This window comes from Lepisosteus oculatus, chromosome 3 (genome assembly GCF_040954835.1).
Source record: "Lepisosteus oculatus isolate fLepOcu1 chromosome 3, fLepOcu1.hap2, whole genome shotgun sequence".
Classification (NCBI taxonomy): Eukaryota; Metazoa; Chordata; class Actinopteri; order Semionotiformes; family Lepisosteidae; genus Lepisosteus; species Lepisosteus oculatus.
Window position 1 is genome coordinate 25,375,033 of NC_090698.1, and position 20,582 is coordinate 25,395,614.

A 20,582-nucleotide genomic window follows, 5' to 3' on the forward strand; every position below is an offset into this window, starting at 1 on the left:
AAAACACAGCTATGCCATCAAAAACTGTGTACATTGTATGGGAAATGAAACCCTAACCCTAGCTTCGGGTTTTGCTAGTTAGGGTTAGGGTTGAAATATTTCTCAAAGACCATTTATTCAATATTCTACTCATTTGACTGGAACGTTTGCTTCTCAGAAGCAAAATATTAGTCTAAAAAGAAAATACAACACTGCCAAAACCAAACGAGTGTGTCAGGAATGGTCAAATTAACTTTTGAAAGGAACTCTTTCATTGGAAATTTTGTGTGAAACATCGTGGTAAATAAATGTACATTAAGGCTTAAGTGGCCTAAAAGTCCAAAACAACTAATACGTTTTGGCTTTATTTGTTAATATGCCTATGATTTCAAAGCCCATGCCTAGAGTTTGAAAGTTAAATCAGTGTCTTTCCAACTGTTGCTTGTCGGGCAATTCAGACACCATTCCGTTTTGGGGCAAAGCACTGTATACAGCCATATAGGTCAGAAAAAAATGTTTAGAAAACATTGAAAGAACTATATTCCTAAGTATCCCTTCAGCCCTAAAACACAGCCATGCCATCAAAACCTGTCTACATTGTATGGGAATAAAACCCTAACCCTAGCTTCGGGTTTTGCTAGTTAGGGTTAGGGTTGAAATATTTCTCAAAGACCATTTATTCAATATTCTACTCATTTGACTGGAACGTTTGCTTCTCAGAGGCAAAATATTAGTCTAAAAAGACAATACAACACTGCCAAAACCAAAAGAGTGTGTCAGGAATGGTCAAATTAACTTTTGAAAGGAACTCTTTCATTGGAAATTTTGTGTGAAACATCGTGGTAAATAAATGTACATTAAGGCTTAAGTGGCCTAAAAGTCCAAAACAACTAATACGTTTTGGCTTTATTTGTTAATATGCCTATGATTTCAAAGCCCATGCCTAGAGTTTGAAAGTTAAATCAGTGTCTTTCCAACTGTTGCTTGTCGGGCAATTCAGACACCATTCCGTTTTGGGGCAAAGCACTGTATACAGCCATATAGGTCAGAAAAAAATGTTTAGAAAACATTGAAAGAACTATATTCCTAAGTATCCCTTCAGCCCTAAAACACAGCCATGCCATCAAAACCTGTCTACATTGTATGGGAATAAAACCCTAACCCTAGCTTCCGGTTTTGCTAGTTAGGGTTAGGGTTGAAATATTTCTCAAAGACCATTTATTCAATATTCTACTCATTTGACTGGAACGTTTGCTTCTCAGAAGCAAAATATTAGTCTAAAAAGAAAATACAACAATGCCAAAACCAAAAGAGTGTGTCAGGAATGGTCAAATTAACTTTTGAAAGGAACTCTTTCATTGGAAATTTTGTGTGAAACATAGTGCTAAATAAATGTACATTAAGGCTTAAGTGGCCTAAAACTCCAAAACAACTAATACATTTTGGCTTTATTTGTTAATATGCCTATGATTTCAAAGCCCATGCCAAGAGTTTGAAAGTTAAATCAGTGTCTTTCCAACTGTTGCTTGTCGGGCAATTCAGACACCATTCCGTTTTGGGGCAAAGCACTGTATACAGCCATATAGGTCAGAAAAAAATGTTTAGAAAACATTGAAAGAACTATATTCCTAAGTATCCCTTCAGCCCTAAACAACAGCCATGCCATCAAAACCTGTCTACATTTTACGGGAATAAAACCCTAACCCTAGCTTCGGGTTTTGCTAGTTAGGGTTAGGGTTGAAATATTTCTCAAAGACCATTAATTCAATATTCTACTCATTTGACTGGAACGTTTGCTTCTCAGAAGCAAAATATTAGACTAAAAAGACAATACAACACTGCCAAAACCAAAAGAGTGTGTCAGGAATGGTCAAATTAACTTTTGAAAGGAACTCTTTCATTGGAAATTTTGTGTGAAACATCGTGGTAAATAAATGTACATTAAGGCTTAAGTGGCCTAAAAGTCCAAAACAACTAATACATTTTGGCTTTATTTGTTAATATGCCTATGATTTCAAAGCCCATGCCAAGAGTTTGAAAGTTAAATCAGTGTCTTTCCAACTGTTGCTTGTCGGGCAATTCAGACACCATTCCGTTTTGGGGCAAAGCACTGTATACAGCCATATAGGTCAGAAAAAAATGTTTGGAAAACATTGAAAGAACTATATTCCTAAGTATCCCTTCAGCCCTAAAACACAGCCATGCCATCAAAACCTGTCTACATTGTATGGGAATAAAACCCTAACCCTAGCTTCGGGTTTTGCTAGTTAGGGTTAGGGTTGAAATATTTCTCAAAGACCATTTATTCAATATTCTACTCATTTGACTGGAACGTTTGCTTCTCAGAGGCAAAATATTAGTCTAAAAAGACAATACAACACTGCCAAAACCAAAAGAGTGTGTCAGGAATGGTCAAATTAACTTTTGAAAGGAACTCTTTCATTGGAAATTTTGTGTGAAACATAGTGCTAAATTAATGTACATTAAGGCTTAAGTGGCCTAAAAGTCCAAAACAACTAATACATTTTGGCTTTATTTGTTAATATGCCTATGATTTCAAAGCCCATGCCAAGAGTTTGAAAGTTAAATCAGTTTCTTTCCAACTGTTGCTTGTCGGGCAATTCAGACACCATTCCGTTTTGGGGCAAAGCACTGTATACAGCCATCTAGGTCAGAAAAAAATGTTTAGAAAACATTGAAAGAACTATATTCCTAAGTATCCCTTCAGCCCTAAAACACAGCTATGCCATCAAAACCTGTCTACATTTTACGGGAATAAAACCCTAACCCTAGCTTCGGGTTTTGCTAGTTAGGGTTAGGGTTGAAATATTTCTCAAAGACCATTAATTCAATATCCTACTCATTTGACTGGAACGTTTGCTTCTCAGAAGCAAAATATTAGTCTAAAAAGACAATACAACACTGCCAAAACCAAAAGAGTGTGTCAGGAATGGTCAAATTAACTTTTGAAAGGAACTCTTTCATTGGAAATTTTGTGTGAAACATAGTGCTAAATTAATGTACATTAAGGCTTAAGTGGCCTAAAAGTCCAAAACAACTAATACATTTTGGCTTTATTTGTTAATATGCCTATGATTTCAAAGCCCATGCCAAGAGTTTGAAAGTTAAATCAGTGTCTTTCCAACTGTTGCTTGTCGGGCAATTCAGACACCATTCCGTTTTGGGGCAAAGCACTGTATACAGCCATATAGGTCAGAAAAAAATGTTTAGAAAACATTGAAAGAACTATATTCCTAAGTATCCCTTCAGCCCTAAAACACAGCTATGCCATCAAAAACTGTGTACATTGTATGGGAAATGAAACCCTAACCCTAGCTTCGGGTTTTGCTAGTTAGGGTTAGGGTTGAAATATTTCTCAAAGACCATTTATTCAATATTCTACTCATTTGACTGGAACGTTTGCTTCTCAGAAGCAAAATATTAGTCTAAAAAGAAAATACAACACTGCCAAAACCAAACGAGTGTGTCAGGAATGGTCAAATTAACTTTTGAAAGGAACTCTTTCATTGGAAATTTTGTGTGAAACATCGTGGTAAATAAATGTACATTAAGGCTTAAGTGGCCTAAAAGTCCAAAACAACTAATACGTTTTGGCTTTATTTGTTAATATGCCTATGATTTCAAAGCCCATGCCTAGAGTTTGAAAGTTAAATCAGTGTCTTTCCAACTGTTGCTTGTCGGGCAATTCAGACACCATTCCGTTTTGGGGCAAAGCACTGTATACAGCCATATAGGTCAGAAAAAAATGTTTAGAAAACATTGAAAGAACTATATTCCTAAGTATCCCTTCAGCCCTAAAACACAGCCATGCCATCAAAACCTGTCTACATTGTATGGGAATAAAACCCTAACCCTAGCTTCGGGTTTTGCTAGTTAGGGTTAGGGTTGAAATATTTCTCAAAGACCATTTATTCAATATTCTACTCATTTGACTGGAACGTTTGCTTCTCAGAGGCAAAATATTAGTCTAAAAAGACAATACAACACTGCCAAAACCAAAAGAGTGTGTCAGGAATGGTCAAATTAACTTTTGAAAGGAACTCTTTCATTGGAAATTTTGTGTGAAACATCGTGGTAAATAAATGTACATTAAGGCTTAAGTGGCCTAAAAGTCCAAAACAACTAATACGTTTTGGCTTTATTTGTTAATATGCCTATGATTTCAAAGCCCATGCCTAGAGTTTGAAAGTTAAATCAGTGTCTTTCCAACTGTTGCTTGTCGGGCAATTCAGACACCATTCCGTTTTGGGGCAAAGCACTGTATACAGCCATATAGGTCAGAAAAAAATGTTTAGAAAACATTGAAAGAACTATATTCCTAAGTATCCCTTCAGCCCTAAAACACAGCCATGCCATCAAAACCTGTCTACATTGTATGGGAATAAAACCCTAACCCTAGCTTCCGGTTTTGCTAGTTAGGGTTAGGGTTGAAATATTTCTCAAAGACCATTAATTCAATATTCTACTCATTTGACTGGAACGTTTGCTTCTCAGAAGCAAAATATTAGACTAAAAAGACAATACAACACTGCCAAAACCAAAAGAGTGTGTCAGGAATGGTCAAATTAACTTTTGAAAGGAACTCTTTCATTGGAAATTTTGTGTGAAACATCGTGGTAAATAAATGTACATTAAGGCTTAAGTGGCCTAAAAGTCCAAAACAACTAATACATTTTGGCTTTATTTGTTAATATGCCTATGATTTCAAAGCCCATGCCAAGAGTTTGAAAGTTAAATCAGTGTCTTTCCAACTGTTGCTTGTCGGGCAATTCAGACACCATTCCGTTTTGGGGCAAAGCACTGTATACAGCCATATAGGTCAGAAAAAAATGTTTAGAAAACATTGAAAGAACTATATTCCTAAGTATCCCTTCAGCCCTAAAACACAGCCATGCCATCAAAACCTGTCTACATTGTATGGGAATAAAACCCTAACCCTAGCTTCGGGTTTTGCTAGTTAGGGTTAGGGTTGAAATATTTCTCAAAGACCATTTATTCAATATTCTACTCATTTGACTGGAACGTTTGCTTCTCAGAGGCAAAATATTAGTCTAAAAAGACAATACAACACTGCCAAAACCAAAAGAGTGTGTCAGGAATGGTCAAATTAACTTTTGAAAGGAACTCTTTCATTGGAAATTTTGTGTGAAACATAGTGCTAAATTAATGTACATTAAGGCTTAAGTGGCCTAAAAGTCCAAAACAACTAATACATTTTGGCTTTATTTGTTAATATGCCTATGATTTCAAAGCCCATGCCAAGAGTTTGAAAGTTAAATCAGTTTCTTTCCAACTGTTGCTTGTCGGGCAATTCAGACACCATTCCGTTTTGGGGCAAAGCACTGTATACAGCCATCTAGGTCAGAAAAAAATGTTTAGAAAACATTGCAAGAACTATATTCCTAAGTATCCCTTCAGCCCTAAAACACAGCCATGCCATCAAAACCTGTCTACATTTTACGGGAATAAAACCCTAACCCTAGCTTCGGGTTTTGCTAGTTAGGGTTAGGGTTGAAATATTTCTCAAAGACCATTAATTCAATATTCTACTCATTTGACTGGAACGTTTGCTTCTCAGAAGCAAAATATTAGACTAAAAAGACAATACAACACTGCCAAAACCAAAAGAGTGTGTCAGGAATGGTCAAATTAACTTTTGAAAGGAACTCTTTCATTGGAAATTTTGTGTGAAACATCGTGGTAAATAAATGTACATTAAGGCTTAAGTGGCCTAAAAGTCCAAAACAACTAATACATTTTGGCTTTATTTGTTAATATGCCTATGATTTCAAAGCCCATGCCAAGAGTTTGAAAGTTAAATCAGTGTCTTTCCAACTGTTGCTTGTCGGGCAATTCAGACACCATTCCGTTTTGGGGCAAAGCACTGTATACAGCCATATAGGTCAGAAAAAAATGTTTAGAAAACATTGAAAGAACTATATTCCTAAGTATCCCTTCAGCCCTAAAACACAGCCATGCCATCAAAACCTGTCTACATTGTATGGGAATAAAACCCTAACCCTAGCTTCGGGTTTTGCTAGTTAGGGTTAGGGTTGAAATATTTCTCAAAGACCATTTATTCAATATTCTACTCATTTGACTGGAACGTTTGCTTCTCAGAGGCAAAATATTAGTCTAAAAAGACAATACAACACTGCCAAAACCAAAAGAGTGTGTCAGGAATGGTCAAATTAACTTTTGAAAGGAACTCTTTCATTGGAAATTTTGTGTGAAACATAGTGCTAAATTAATGTACATTAAGGCTTAAGTGGCCTAAAAGTCCAAAACAACTAATACATTTTGGCTTTATTTGTTAATATGCCTATGATTTCAAAGCCAATGCCAAGAGTTTGAAAGTTAAATCAGTTTCTTTCCAACTGTTGCTTGTCGGGCAATTCAGACACCATTCCGTTTTGGGGCAAAGCACTGTATACAGCCATATAGGTCAGAAAAAAATGTTTAGAAAACATTGCAAGAACTATATTCCTAAGTATCCCTTCAGCCCTAAAACACAGCCATGCCATCAAAACCTGTCTACATTTTACGGGAATAAAACCCTAACCCTAGCTTCGGGTTTTGCTAGTTAGGGTTAGGGTTGAAATATTTCTCAAAGACCATTAATTCAATATTCTACTCATTTGACTGGAACGTTTGCTTCTCAGAAGCAAAATATTAGACTAAAAAGACAATACAACACTGCCAAAACCAAAAGAGTGTGTCAGGAATGGTCAAATTAACTTTTGAAAGGAACTCTTTCATTGGAAATTTTGTGTGAAACATCGTGGTAAATAAATGTACATTAAGGCTTAAGTGGCCTAAAAGTCCAAAACAACTAATACGTTTTGGCTTTATTTGTTAATATGCCTATGATTTCAAAGCCCATGCCTTGAGTTTGAAAGTTAAATCAGTGTCTTTCCAACTGTTGCTTGTCGGGAAATTCAGACACCATTCCGTTTTGGGGCAAAGCACTGTATACAGCCATATAGGTCAGAAAAAAATGTTTAGAAAACATTGAAAGAACTATATTCCTAAGTATCCCTTCAGCCCTAAAACACAGCCATGCCATCAAAACCTGTCTACATTGTATGGGAATAAAACCCTAACCCTAGCTTCGGGTTTTGCTAGTTAGGGTTAGGGTTGAAATATTTCTCAAAGACCATTTATTCAATATTCTACTCATTTGACTGGAACGTTTGCTTCTCAGAGGCAAAATATTAGTCTAAAAAGACAATACAACACTGCCAAAACCAAAAGAGTGTGTCAGGAATGGTCAAATTAACTTTTGAAAGGAACTCTTTCATTGGAAATTTTGTGTGAAACATAGTGCTAAATTAATGTACATTAAGGCTTAAGTGGCCTAAAAGTCCAAAACAACTAATACATTTTGGCTTTATTTGTTAATATGCCTATGATTTCAAAGCCCATGCCAAGAGTTTGAAAGTTAAATCAGTTTCTTTCCAACTGTTGCTTGTCGGGCAATTCAGACACCATTCCGTTTTGGGGCAAAGCACTGTATACAGCCATCTAGGTCAGAAAAAAATGTTTAGAAAACATTGCAAGAACTATATTCCTAAGTATCCCTTCAGCCCTAAAACACAGCCATGCCATCAAAACCTGTCTACATTTTACGGGAATAAAACCCTAACCCTAGCTTCGGGTTTTGCTAGTTAGGGTTAGGGTTGAAATATTTCTCAAAGACCATTAATTCAATATTCTACTCATTTGACTGGAACGTTTGCTTCTCAGAAGCAAAATATTAGACTAAAAAGACAATACAACACTGCCAAAACCAAAAGAGTGTGTCAGGAATGGTCAAATTAACTTTTGAAAGGAACTCTTTCATTGGAAATTTTGTGTGAAACATCGTGGTAAATAAATGTACATTAAGGCTTAAGTGGCCTAAAAGTCCAAAACAACTAATACATTTTGGCTTTATTTGTTAATATGCCTATGATTTCAAAGCCCATGCCAAGAGTTTGAAAGTTAAATCAGTGTCTTTCCAACTGTTGCTTGTCGGGCAATTCAGACACCATTCCGTTTTGGGGCAAAGCACTGTATACAGCCATATAGGTCAGAAAAAAATGTTTAGAAAACATTGAAAGAACTATATTCCTAAGTATCCCTTCAGCCCTAAAACACAGCCATGCCATCAAAACCTGTCTACATTGTATGGGAATAAAACCCTAACCCTAGCTTCGGGTTTTGCTAGTTAGGGTTAGGGTTGAAATATTTCTCAAAGACCATTTATTCAATATTCTACTCATTTGACTGGAACGTTTGCTTCTCAGAGGCAAAATATTAGTCTAAAAAGACAATACAACACTGCCAAAACCAAAAGAGTGTGTCAGGAATGGTCAAATTAACTTTTGAAAGGAACTCTTTCATTGGAAATTTTGTGTGAAACATAGTGCTAAATTAATGTACATTAAGGCTTAAGTGGCCTAAAAGTCCAAAACAACTAATACATTTTGGCTTTATTTGTTAATATGCCTATGATTTCAAAGCCAATGCCAAGAGTTTGAAAGTTAAATCAGTTTCTTTCCAACTGTTGCTTGTCGGGCAATTCAGACACCATTCCGTTTTGGGGCAAAGCACTGTATACAGCCATATAGGTCAGAAAAAAATGTTTAGAAAACATTGCAAGAACTATATTCCTAAGTATCCCTTCAGCCCTAAAACACAGCCATGCCATCAAAACCTGTCTACATTTTACGGGAATAAAACCCTAACCCTAGCTTCGGGTTTTGCTAGTTAGGGTTAGGGTTGAAATATTTCTCAAAGACCATTAATTCAATATTCTACTCATTTGACTGGAACGTTTGCTTCTCAGAAGCAAAATATTAGACTAAAAAGACAATACAACACTGCCAAAACCAAAAGAGTGTGTCAGGAATGGTCAAATTAACTTTTGAAAGGAACTCTTTCATTGGAAATTTTGTGTGAAACATCGTGGTAAATAAATGTACATTAAGGCTTAAGTGGCCTAAAAGTCCAAAACAACTAATACGTTTTGGCTTTATTTGTTAATATGCCTATGATTTCAAAGCCCATGCCTTGAGTTTGAAAGTTAAATCAGTGTCTTTCCAACTGTTGCTTGTCGGGAAATTCAGACACCATTCCGTTTTGGGGCAAACCACTGTATACAGCCATATAGGTCAGAAAAAAATGTTTAGAAAACATTGAAAGAACTATATTCCTAAGTATCCCTTCAGCCCTAAAACACAGCCATGCCATCACAAACTGTGTACATTGTATGGGAAATGAAACCCTAACCCTAGCTTCGGGTTTTGCTAGTTAGGGTTAGGGTTGAAATATTTCTCAAAGACCATTTATTCAATATTCTACTCATTTGACTGGAACGTTTGCTTCTCAGAAGCAAAATATTAGTCTAAAAAGACAATACAACACTGCCAAAACCAAAAGAGTGTGTCAGGAATGGTCAAATTAACTTTTGAAAGGAACTCTTTCATTGGAAATTTTGTGTGAAACATCGTGGTAAATAAATGTACATTAAGGCTTAAGTGGCCTAAAAGTCCAAAACAACTAATACGTTTTGGCTTTATTTGTTAATATGCCTATGATTTCAAAGCCCATGCCTTGAGTTTGAAAGTTAAATCAGTGTCTTTCCAACTGTTGCTTGTCGGGAAATTCAGACACCATTCCGTTTTGGGGCAAACCACTGTATACAGCCATATAGGTCAGAAAAAAATGTTTAGAAAACATTGAAAGAACTATATTCTTAAGTATCCCTTCAGCCCTAAAACACAGCCATGCCATCAAAACCTGTCTACATTGTATGGGAATAAAACCCTTACCCTAGCTTCGGGTTTTGCTAGTTAGGGTTAGGGTTGAAATATTTCTCAAAGACCATTTATTCAATATTCTACTCTTTTGACTGGAACGTTTGCTTCTCAGAAGCAAAATATTAGTCTAAAAAGACAATAGAACACTGCCAAAACCAAAAGAGTTTGTCAGGAATGGTCAAATTAACTTTTGAAAGGAACTCTTTCATTGGAAATTTTGTGTGAAACATAGTGCTAAATTAATGTACATTAAGGCTTAAGTGGCCTAAAAGTCCAAAACAACTAATACATTTTGGCTTTATTTGTTAATATGCCTATGATTTCAAAGCCCATGCCAAGAGTTTGAAAGTTAAATCAGTTTCTTTCCAACTGTTGCTTGTCGGGCAATTCAGACACCATTCCGTTTTGGGGCAAAGCACTGTATACAGCCATATAGGTCAGAAAAAAATGTTTAGAAAACATTGCAAGAACTATATTCCTAAGTATCCCTTCAGCCCTAAAACACAGCCATGCCATCAAAACCTGTCTACATTTTACGGGAATAAAACCCTAACCCTAGCTTCGGGTTTTGCTAGTTAGGGTTAGGGTTGAAATATTTCTCAAAGACCATTAATTCAATATTCTACTCATTTGACTGGAACGTTTGCTTCTCAGAAGCAAAATATTAGTCTAAAAAGACAATACAACACTGCCAAAACCAAAAGAGTGTGTCAGGAATGGTCAAATTAACTTTTGAAAGGAACTCTTTCATTGGAAATTTTGTGTGAAACATAGTGCTAAATTAATGTACATTAAGGCTTAAGTGGCCTAAAAGTCCCAAACAACTAATACATTTTGGCTTTATTTGTTAATATGCCAATGATTTCAAAGCCCATGCCAAGAGTTTGAAAGTTAAATCAGTTTCTTTCCAACTGTTGCTTGTCGGGCAATTCAGACACCATTCCGTTTGGGGCAAAGCACTGTATACAGCCATATAGGTCAGAAAAAAATGTTTAGAAAACATTGAAAGAACTATATTCCTAAGTATCCCTTCAGCCCTAAAACACAGCCATGCCATTAAAACCTGTCTACATTTTACGGGAATAAAACCCTAACCCTAGCTTCGGGTTTTGCTAGTTAGGGTTAGGGTTGAAATATTTCTCAAAGCCTATTAATTCAATATTCTACTCATTTGACTGGAACGTTTGCTTCTCAGAAGTAAAATATTAGTCTAAAAAGAAAATACAACACTGCCAAAACCAAAAGAGTGTGTCAGGAATGGTCAAATTAACTTTTGAAAGGAACTCTTTCATTGGAAATTTTGTGTGAAACATCATGGTATATAAATGTACATTAAGGCTTAAGTGGCCTAAAAGTCCAAAACAACTAATACATTTTGGCTTTATTTGTTAATATGCCTATGATTTCAAAGCCTATGCCAAGAGTTTGAAAGTTAAATCAGTTTCTTTCCAACTGTTGCTTGTCGGGCAATTCAGACACCATTCCGTTTTGGGGCAAACCACTGTATACAGCCATATAGGTCAGAAAAAAATGTTTAGAAAACATTGAAAGAACTATATTCCTAAGTATCCCTTCAGCCCTAAAACACAGCCATGCCATCAAAACCTGTCTACATTTTACGGGAATAAAACCCTAACCCTAGCTTCGGGTTTTGCTAGTTAGGGTTAGGGTTGAAATATTTCTCAAAGACCATTAATTCAATATTCTACTCATTTGACTGGAACGTTTGCTTCTCAGAAGCAAAATATTAGTCTAAAAAGACAATACAACACTGCAAAAACCAAAAGAGTATGTCAGGAATGGTCAAATTAACTTTTGAAAGGAACTCTTTCATTGGAAATTTTGTGTGAAACATAGTGCTAAATTAATGTACATTAAGGCTTAAGTGGCCTAAAAGTCCAAAACAACTAATACATTTTGGCTTTATTTGTTAATATGCCTATGATTTCAAAGCCCATGCCAAGAGTTTGAAAGTTAAATCAGTTTCTTTCCAACTGTTGCTTGTCGGGCAATTCAGACACCATTCCGTTTTGGGGCAAAGCACTGTATACAGCCATATAGGTCAGAAAAAAATGTTTAGAAAACATTGAAAGAACTATATTCCTAAGTATCCCTTCAGCCCTAAAACACAGCTATGCCATAAAAAACTGTGTACATTGTATGGGAAATGAAACCCTAACCCTAGCTTCGGGTTTTGCTAGTTAGGGTTAGGGTTGAAATATTTCTCAAAGACCATTTATTCAATATTCTACTCATTTGACTGGAACGTTTGCTTCTCAGAAGCAAAATATTAGTCTAAAAAGACAATACAACACTGCCAAAACCAAAAGAGTGTGTCAGGAATGGTCAAATTAACTTTTGAAAGGAACTCTCTCATTGGAAAGTTTGTGTGAAACATAGTGCTAAATTAATGTACATTAAGGCTTAAGTGGCCTAAAAGTCCAAAACAACTAATACATTTTGGCTTTATTTGTTAATATGCCTATGATTTCAAAGCCCATGCCAAGAGTTTGAAAGTTAAATCAGTTTCTTTCCAACTGTTGCTTGTCGGGCAATTCAGACACCATTCCGTTTTGGGGCAAAGCACTGTATACAGCCATATAGGTCAGAAAAAAATGTTTAGAAAACATTGAAAGAACTATATTCCTAAGTATCCCTTCAGCCCTAAAACACAGCCATGCCATCAAAAACTGTGTACATTGTATGGGAAATGAAACCCTAACCCTAGCTTCGGGTTTTGCTAGTTAGGGTTAGGGTTGAAATATTTCTCAAAGACCATTAATTCAATATTCTACTCATTTGACTGGAACGTTTGCTTCTCAGAAGCAAAATATTAGTCTAAAAAGACAATACAACACTGCCAAAACCAAAAGAGTGTGTCAGGAATGGTCAAATTAACTTTTGAAAGGAACTCTTTCATTGGAAATTTTGTGTGAAACATAGTGCTAAATTAATGTACATTAAGGCTTAAGTGGCCTAAAAGTCCAAAACAACTAATACATTTTGGCTTTATTTGTTAATATGCCTATGATTTCAAAGCCCATGCCAAGAGTTTGAAAGTTAAATCAGTTTCTTTCCAACTGTTGCTTGTCGGGCAATTCAGACACCATTCCGTTTTGGGGCAAAGCACTGTATACAGCCATATAGGTCAGAAAAAAATGTTTAGAAAACATTGAAAGAACTATATTCCTAAGTATCCCTTCAGCCCTAAAACACAGCCATGCCAACAAAAACTGTGTACATTGTATGGGAAATGAAACCCTAACCCTAGCTTCGGGTTTTGCTAGTTAGGGTTAGGGTTGAAATATTTCTCAAAGACCATTAATTCAATATTCTACTCATTTGACTGGAACGTTTGCTTCTCAGAAGCAAAATATTAGTCTAAAAAGACAATACAACACTGCCAAAACCAAAAGAGTGTGTCAGGAATGGTCAAATTAACTTTTGAAAGGAACTCTTTCATTGGAAATTTTGTGTGAAACATAGTGCTAAATTAATGTACATTAAGGCTTAAGTGGCCTAAAAGTCCAAAACAACTAATACATTTTGGCTTTATTTGTTAATATGCCTATGATTTCAAAGCCCATGCCAAGAGTTTGAAAGTTAAATCAGTTTCTTTCCAACTGTTGCTTGTCGGGCAATTCAGACACCATTCCGTTTTGGGGCAAAGCACTGTATACAGCCATATAGGTCAGAAAAAAATGTTTAGAAAACATTGAAAGAACTATATTCCTAAGTATCCCTTCAGCCCTAAAACACAGCCATGCGATCAAAAACTGTGTACATTGTATGGGAAATGAAACCCTAACCCTAGCTTCGGGTTTTGCTAGTTAGGGTTAGGGTTGAAATATTTCTCAAAGACCATTTATTCAATATTCTACTCTTTTGACTGGAACGTTTGCTTCTCAGAAGCAAAATATTAGTCTAAAAAGACAATACAACACTGCAAAAACCAAAAGAGTTTGTCAGGAATGGTCAAATTAACTTTTGAAAGGAACTCTTTCATTGGAAATTTTGTGTGAAACATAGTGCTAAATTAATGTACATTAAGGCTTAAGTGGCCTAAAAGTCCAAAACAACTAATACGTTTTGGCTTTATTTGTTAATATGCCTATGATTTCAAAGCCCATGCCAAGAGTTTGAAAGTTAAATCAGTTTCTTTCCAACTGTTGCTTGTCGGGCAATTCAGACACCATTCCGTTTGGGGCAAAGCACTGTATACAGCCATATAGGTCAGAAAAAAATGTTTAGAAAACATTGAAAGAACTATATTCCTAAGTATCCCTTCAGCCCAAAAACACAGCCATGCCATTAAAACCTGTCTACATTTTACGGGAATAAAACCCTAACCCTAGCTTCGGGTTTTGCTAGTTAGGGTTAGGGTTGAAATATTTCTCAAAGCCCATTAATTCAATATTCTACTCATTTGACTGGAACGTTTGCTTCTCAGAAGTAAAATATTAGTCTAAAAAGAAAATACAACACTGCTAAAACCAAAAGAGTGTGTCAGGAATGGTCAAATTAACTTTTGAAAGGAACTCTTTCATTGGAAATTTTGTGTGAAACATCGTGGTATATAAATGTACATTAAGGCTTAAGTGGCCTAAAAGTCCAAAACAACTAATACGTTTTGGCTTTATTTGTTAATATGCCTATGATTTCAAAGCCCATGCCTAGAGTTTGAAAGTTAAATCAGTGTCTTTCCAACTGTTGCTTGTCGGGCAATTCAGACACCATTCCGTTTTGGGGCAAAGCACTGTATACAGCCATATAGGTAAGAAAAAAATGTTTAGAAAACATTGAAAGAACTATATTCCTAAGTATCCCTTCAGCCCTAAAACACAGCCATGCCATCAAAACCTGTCTACATTTTACGGGAAATGAAACCCTAACCCTAGCTTCGGGTTTTGCTAGTTAGGGTTAGGGTTGAAATATTTCTCAAAGACCATTAATTCAATATTCTACTCATTTGACTGGAACGTTTGCTTCTCAGAAGCAAAATATTAGTCTAAAAAGACAATACAATACTGCAAAAACCAAAAGAGTGTGTCAGGAATGGTCAAATTAACTTTTGAAAGGAACTCTTTCATTGGAAATTTTGTGTGAAACATAGTGCTAAATTAATGTACATTAAGGCTTAAGTGGCCTAAAAGTCCAAAACAACTAATACATTTTGGCTTTATTTGTTAATATGCCTATGATTTCAAAGCCCATGCCAAGAGTTTGAAAGTTAAATCAGTTTCTTTCCAACTGTTGCTTGTCGGGCAATTCAGACACCATTCCGTTTTGGGGCAAAGCACTGTATACAGCCATATAGGTCAGAAAAAAATGTTTAGAAAACATTGAAAGAACTATATTCCTAAGTATCCCTTCAGCCCTAAAACACAGCCATGCCATCAAAAACTGTGTACATTGTATGGGAAATGAAAACCTAACCCTAGCTTCGGGTTTTGCTAGTTAGGGTTAGGGTTGAAATATTTCTCAAAGACCATTAATTCAATATTCTACTCATTTGACTGGAACGTTTGCTTCTCAGAAGCAAAATATTAGTCTAAAAAGACAATACAACACTGCCAAAACCAAAAGAGTGTGTCAGGAATGGTCAAATTAACTTTTGAAAGGAACTCTTTCATTGGAAATTTTGTGTGAAACATAGTGCTAAATTAATGTACATTAAGGCTTAAGTGGCCTAAAAGTCCAAAACAACTAATACGTTTTGGCTTTATTTGTTAATATGCCTATGATTTCAAAGCCCATGCCTAGAGTTTGAAAGTTAAATCAGTTTCTTTCCAACTGTTGCTTGTCGGGCAATTCAGACACCATTCCGTTTTGGGGCAAAGCACTGTATACAGCCATATAGGTCAGAAAAAAATGTTTAGAAAACATTGAAAGAACTATATTCCTAAGTATCCCTTCAGCCCTAAAACACAGCCATGCCATCAAAAACTGTGTACATTGTATGGGAAATGAAACCCTAACCCTAGCTTCGGGTTTTGCTAGTTAGGGTTAGGGTTGAAATATTTCTCAAAGACCATTTATTCAATATTCTACTCATTTGACTGGAACGTTTGCTTCTCAGAAGCAAAATATTAGTCTAAAAAGACAATACAACACTGCCAAAACCAAAAGAGTGTGTCAGAAATGGTCAAATTAACTTTTGAAAGGAACTCTTTCATTGGAAATTTTGTGTGAAACATAGTGCTAAATTAATGTACATTAAGGCTTAAGTGGCCTAAAAGTCCAAAACAACTAATACATTTTGGCTTTATTTGTTAATATGCCTATGATTTCAAAGCCCATGCCAAGAGTTTGAAAGTTAAATCAGTTTCTTTCCAACTGTTGCTTGTCGGGCAATTCAGACACCATTCCGTTTTGGGGCAAACCACTGTATACAGCCATATAGGTCAGAAAAAAATGTTTAGAAAACATTGAAAGAACTATATTCCTAAGTATCCCTTCAGCCCTAAAACACAGCCATGCCATCAAAAACTGTGTACATTGTATGGGAAATGAAACCCTAACCCTAGCTTCGGGTTTTGCTAGTTAGGGTTAGGGTTGAAATATTTCTCAAAGACCATTTATTCAATATTCTACTCTTTTGACTGGAACGTTTGCTTCTCAGAAGCAAAATATTAGTCTAAAAAGACAATACAACACTGCAAAAACCAAAAGAGTTTGTCAGGAATGGTCAAATTAACTTTTGAAAGGAACTCTTTCATTGGAAATTTTGTGTGAAACATAGTGCTAAATTAATGTACATTAAGGCTTAAGTGGCCTAAAAGTCCAAAACAACTAATACATTTTGGCTTTATTTGTTAATATGCCTATGATTTCAAAGCCCATGCCAAGAGTTTGAAAGTTAAATCAGTTTCTTTCCAACTGTTGCTTGTCGGGCAATTCAGACACCATTCCGTTTGGGGCAAAGCACTGTATACAGCCATATAGGTCAGAAAAAAATGTTTAGAAAACATTGAAAGAACTATATTCCTAAGTATCCCTTCAGCACTAAAACACAGCCATGCCATCAAAACCTGTCTACATTGTATGGGAATAAAACCCTAACCCTAGCTTCGGGTTTTGCTAGTTAGGGTTAGGGTTGAAATATTTCTCAAAGACCATTTATTCAATATTCTACTCATTTGACTGGAACGTTTGCTTCTCAGAAGCAAAATATTAGTCTAAAAAGACAATACAACACTGCCAAAACCAAAAGAGTGTGTCAGGAATGGTCAAATTAACTTTTGAAAGGAACTCTTTCATTGGAAATTTTGTGTGAAACATAGTGCTAAATTAATGTACATTAAGGCTTAAGTGGCCTAAAAGTCCAAAACAACTAATACATTTTGGCTTTATTTGTTAATATGCCTATGATTTCAAAGCCCATGCCAAGAATTTGAAAGTTAAATCAGTTTCTTTCCAACTGTTGCTTGTCGGGCAATTCAGACACCATTCCGTTTTGGGGCAAAGCACTGTATACAGCCATATAGGTCAGAAAAAAATGTTTAGAAAACATTGAAAGAACTATATTCCTAAATATCCCTTCAGCCCTAAAACACAGCCATGCCAACAAAAACTGTGTACATTGTATGGGAAATGAAACCCTAACCCTAGCTTCGGGTTTTGCTAGTTAGGGTTAGGGTTGAAATATTTCTCAAAGACCATTAATTCAATATTCTACTCATTTGACTGGAACGTTTGCTTCTCAGAAGCAAAATATTAGTCTAAAAAGACAATACAACACTGCCAAAACCAAAAGAGTGTGTCAGGAATGGTCAAATTAACTTTTGAAAGGAACTCTTTCATTGGAAATTTTGTGTGAAACATAGTGCTAAATTAATGTACATTAAGGCTTAAGTGGCCTAAAAGTCCAAAACAACTAATACATTTTGGCTTTATTTGTTAATATGCCTATGATTTCAAAGCCCATGCCAAGAGTTTGAAAGTTAAATCAGTTTCTTTCCAACTGTTGCTTGTCGGGCAATTCAGACACCATTCCGTTTTGGGGCAAAGCACTGTATACAGCCATATAGGTCAGAAAAAAATGTTTAGAAAACATTGAAAGAACTATATTCCTAAGTATCCCTTCAGCCCTAAAACACAGCCATGCCATCAAAAACTGTGTACATTGTATGGGAAATGAAACCCTAACCCTAGCTTCGGGTTTTGCTAGTTAGGGTTAGGGTTGAAATATTTCTCAAAGACCATTTATTCAATATTCTACTCTTTTGACTGGAACGTTTGCTTCTCAGAAGCAAAATATTAGTCTAAAAAGACAATACAACACTGCAAAAACCAAAAGAGTTTGTCAGGAATGGTCAAATTAACTTTTGAAAGGAACTCTTTCATTGGAAATTTTGTGTGAAACATAGTGCTAAATTAATGTACATTAAGGCTTAAGTGGCCTAAAAGTCCAAAACAACTAATACATTTTGGCTTTATTTGTTAATATGCCTATGATTTCAAAGCTCATGCCAAGAGTTTGAAAGTTAAATCAGTTTCTTTCCAACTGTTGCTTGTCGGGCAATTCAGACACCATTCCGTTTGGGGCAAAGCACTGTATACAGCCATATAGGTCAGAAAAAAATGTTTAGAAAACATTGAAAGAACTATATTCCTAAGTATCCCTTCAGCACTAAAACACAGCCATGCCATCAAAACCTGTCTACATTGTATGGGAATAAAACCCTAACCCTAGCTTCGGGTTTTGCTAGTTAGGGTTAGGGTTGAAATATTTCTCAAAGACCATTTATTCAATATTCTACTCATTTGACTGGAACGTTTGCTTCTCAGAAGCAAAATATTAGTCTAAAAAGAAAATACAACACTGCCAAAACCAAAAGAGTGTGTCAGGAATGGTCAAATTAACTTTTGAAAGGAACTCTTTCATTGGAAATTTTGTGTGAAACATCGTGGTAAATAAATGTACATTAAGGCTTAAGTGGCCTAAAAGTCCAAAACAACTAATACGTTTTGGCTTTATTTGTTAATATGCCTATGATTTCAAAGCCCATGCCTAGAGTTTGAAAGTTAAATCAGTTTCTTTCCAACTGTTGCTTGTCGGGCAATTCAGACACCATTCCGTTTTGGGGCAAAGCACTGTATACAGCCATATAGGTCAGAAAAAAATGTTTAGAAAACATTGAAAGAACTATATTCCTAAGTATCCCTTCAGCCCTAAAACACAGCCATGCCATCAAAAACTGTGTACATTGTATGGGAAATGAAACCCTAACCCTAGCTTCGGGTTTTTCTAGTTAGGGTTAGGGTTGAAATATTTCTCAAAGACCATTTATTCAATATTCTACTCATTTGACTGGAACGTTTGCTTCTCAGAAGCAAAATATTAGTCTAAAAAGACAATACAACACTGCCAAAACCAAAAGAGTGTGTCAGGAATGGTCAAATTAACTTTTGAAAGGAACTCTTTCATTGGAAATTTTGTGTGAAACATAGTGCTAAATTAATGTACATTAAGGCTTAAGTGGCCTAAAAGTCCAAAACAACTAATACATTTTGGCTTTATTTGTTAATATGCCTATGATTTCAAAGCCCATGCCAAGAGTTTGAAAGTTAAATCAGTTTCTTTCCAACTGTTGCTTGTCGGGCAATTCAGACACCATTCCGTTTTGGGGCAAAGCACTGTATACAGCCATATAGGTCAGAAAAAAATGTTTAGAAAACATTGAAAGAACTATATTCCTAAGTATCCCTTCAGCCCTAAAACACAGCCATGCCATCAAAAACTGTGTACATTGTATGGGAAATGAAACCCTAACCCTAGCTTCGGGTTTTGCTAGTTAGGGTTAGGGTTGAAATATTTCTCAACGACCATTTATTCAATATTCTACTCTTTTGACTGGAACGTTTCCTTCTCAGAAGCAAAATATAAGTCTAAAAAGACAATACAACACTGCAAAAACCAAAAGAGTTTGTCAGGAATGGTCAAATTAACTTTTGAAAGGAACTCTTTCATTGGAAATTTTGTGTGAAACATAGTGCTAAATTAATGTACATTAAGGCTTAAGTGGCCTAAAAGTCCAAAACAACTAATACATTTTGGCTTTATTTGTTAATATGCCTATGATTTCAAAGCCCATGCCAAGAGTTTGAAAGTTAAATCAGTTTCTTTCGAACTGTTGCTTGTCGGGCAATTCAGACACCATTCCGTTTTGGGGCAAAGCACTGTATACAGCCATATAGGTCAGAAAAAAATGTTTAGAAAACATTGAAAGAACTATATTCCTAAGTATCCCTTCAGCCCTAAAACACAGCCATGCCATCAAAAACTGTGTACATTGTATGGGAAATGAAACCCTAACCCTAGCTTCGGGATTTGCTAGTTAGGGTTAGGGTTGAAATATTTCTCAAAGACCATTTATTCAATATTCTACTCATTAGACTGGAACGTTTTCTTCTCAGAAGCAAAATATTAGTCTAAAAAGAAAATACAACACTGCCAAAACCAAAGGAGTGTGTCAGGAATGGTCAAATTAACTTTTGAAAGGAACTCTTTCATTGGAAATTTTGTGTGAAACATCGTGGTAAATAAATGTACATTAAGGCTTAAGTGGCCTAAAAGTCAAAAACAACTAATACGTTTTGGCTTTATTTGTTAATATGCCTATGATTTCAAAGCCCATGCCTAGAGTTTGAAAGTTAAATCAGTGTCTTTCCAACTGTTGCTTGTCGGGCAATTCAGACACCATTCCGTTTTGGGGCAAAGCACTGTATACAGCCATATAGGTCAGAAAAAAATGTTTAGAAAACATTGCAAGAACT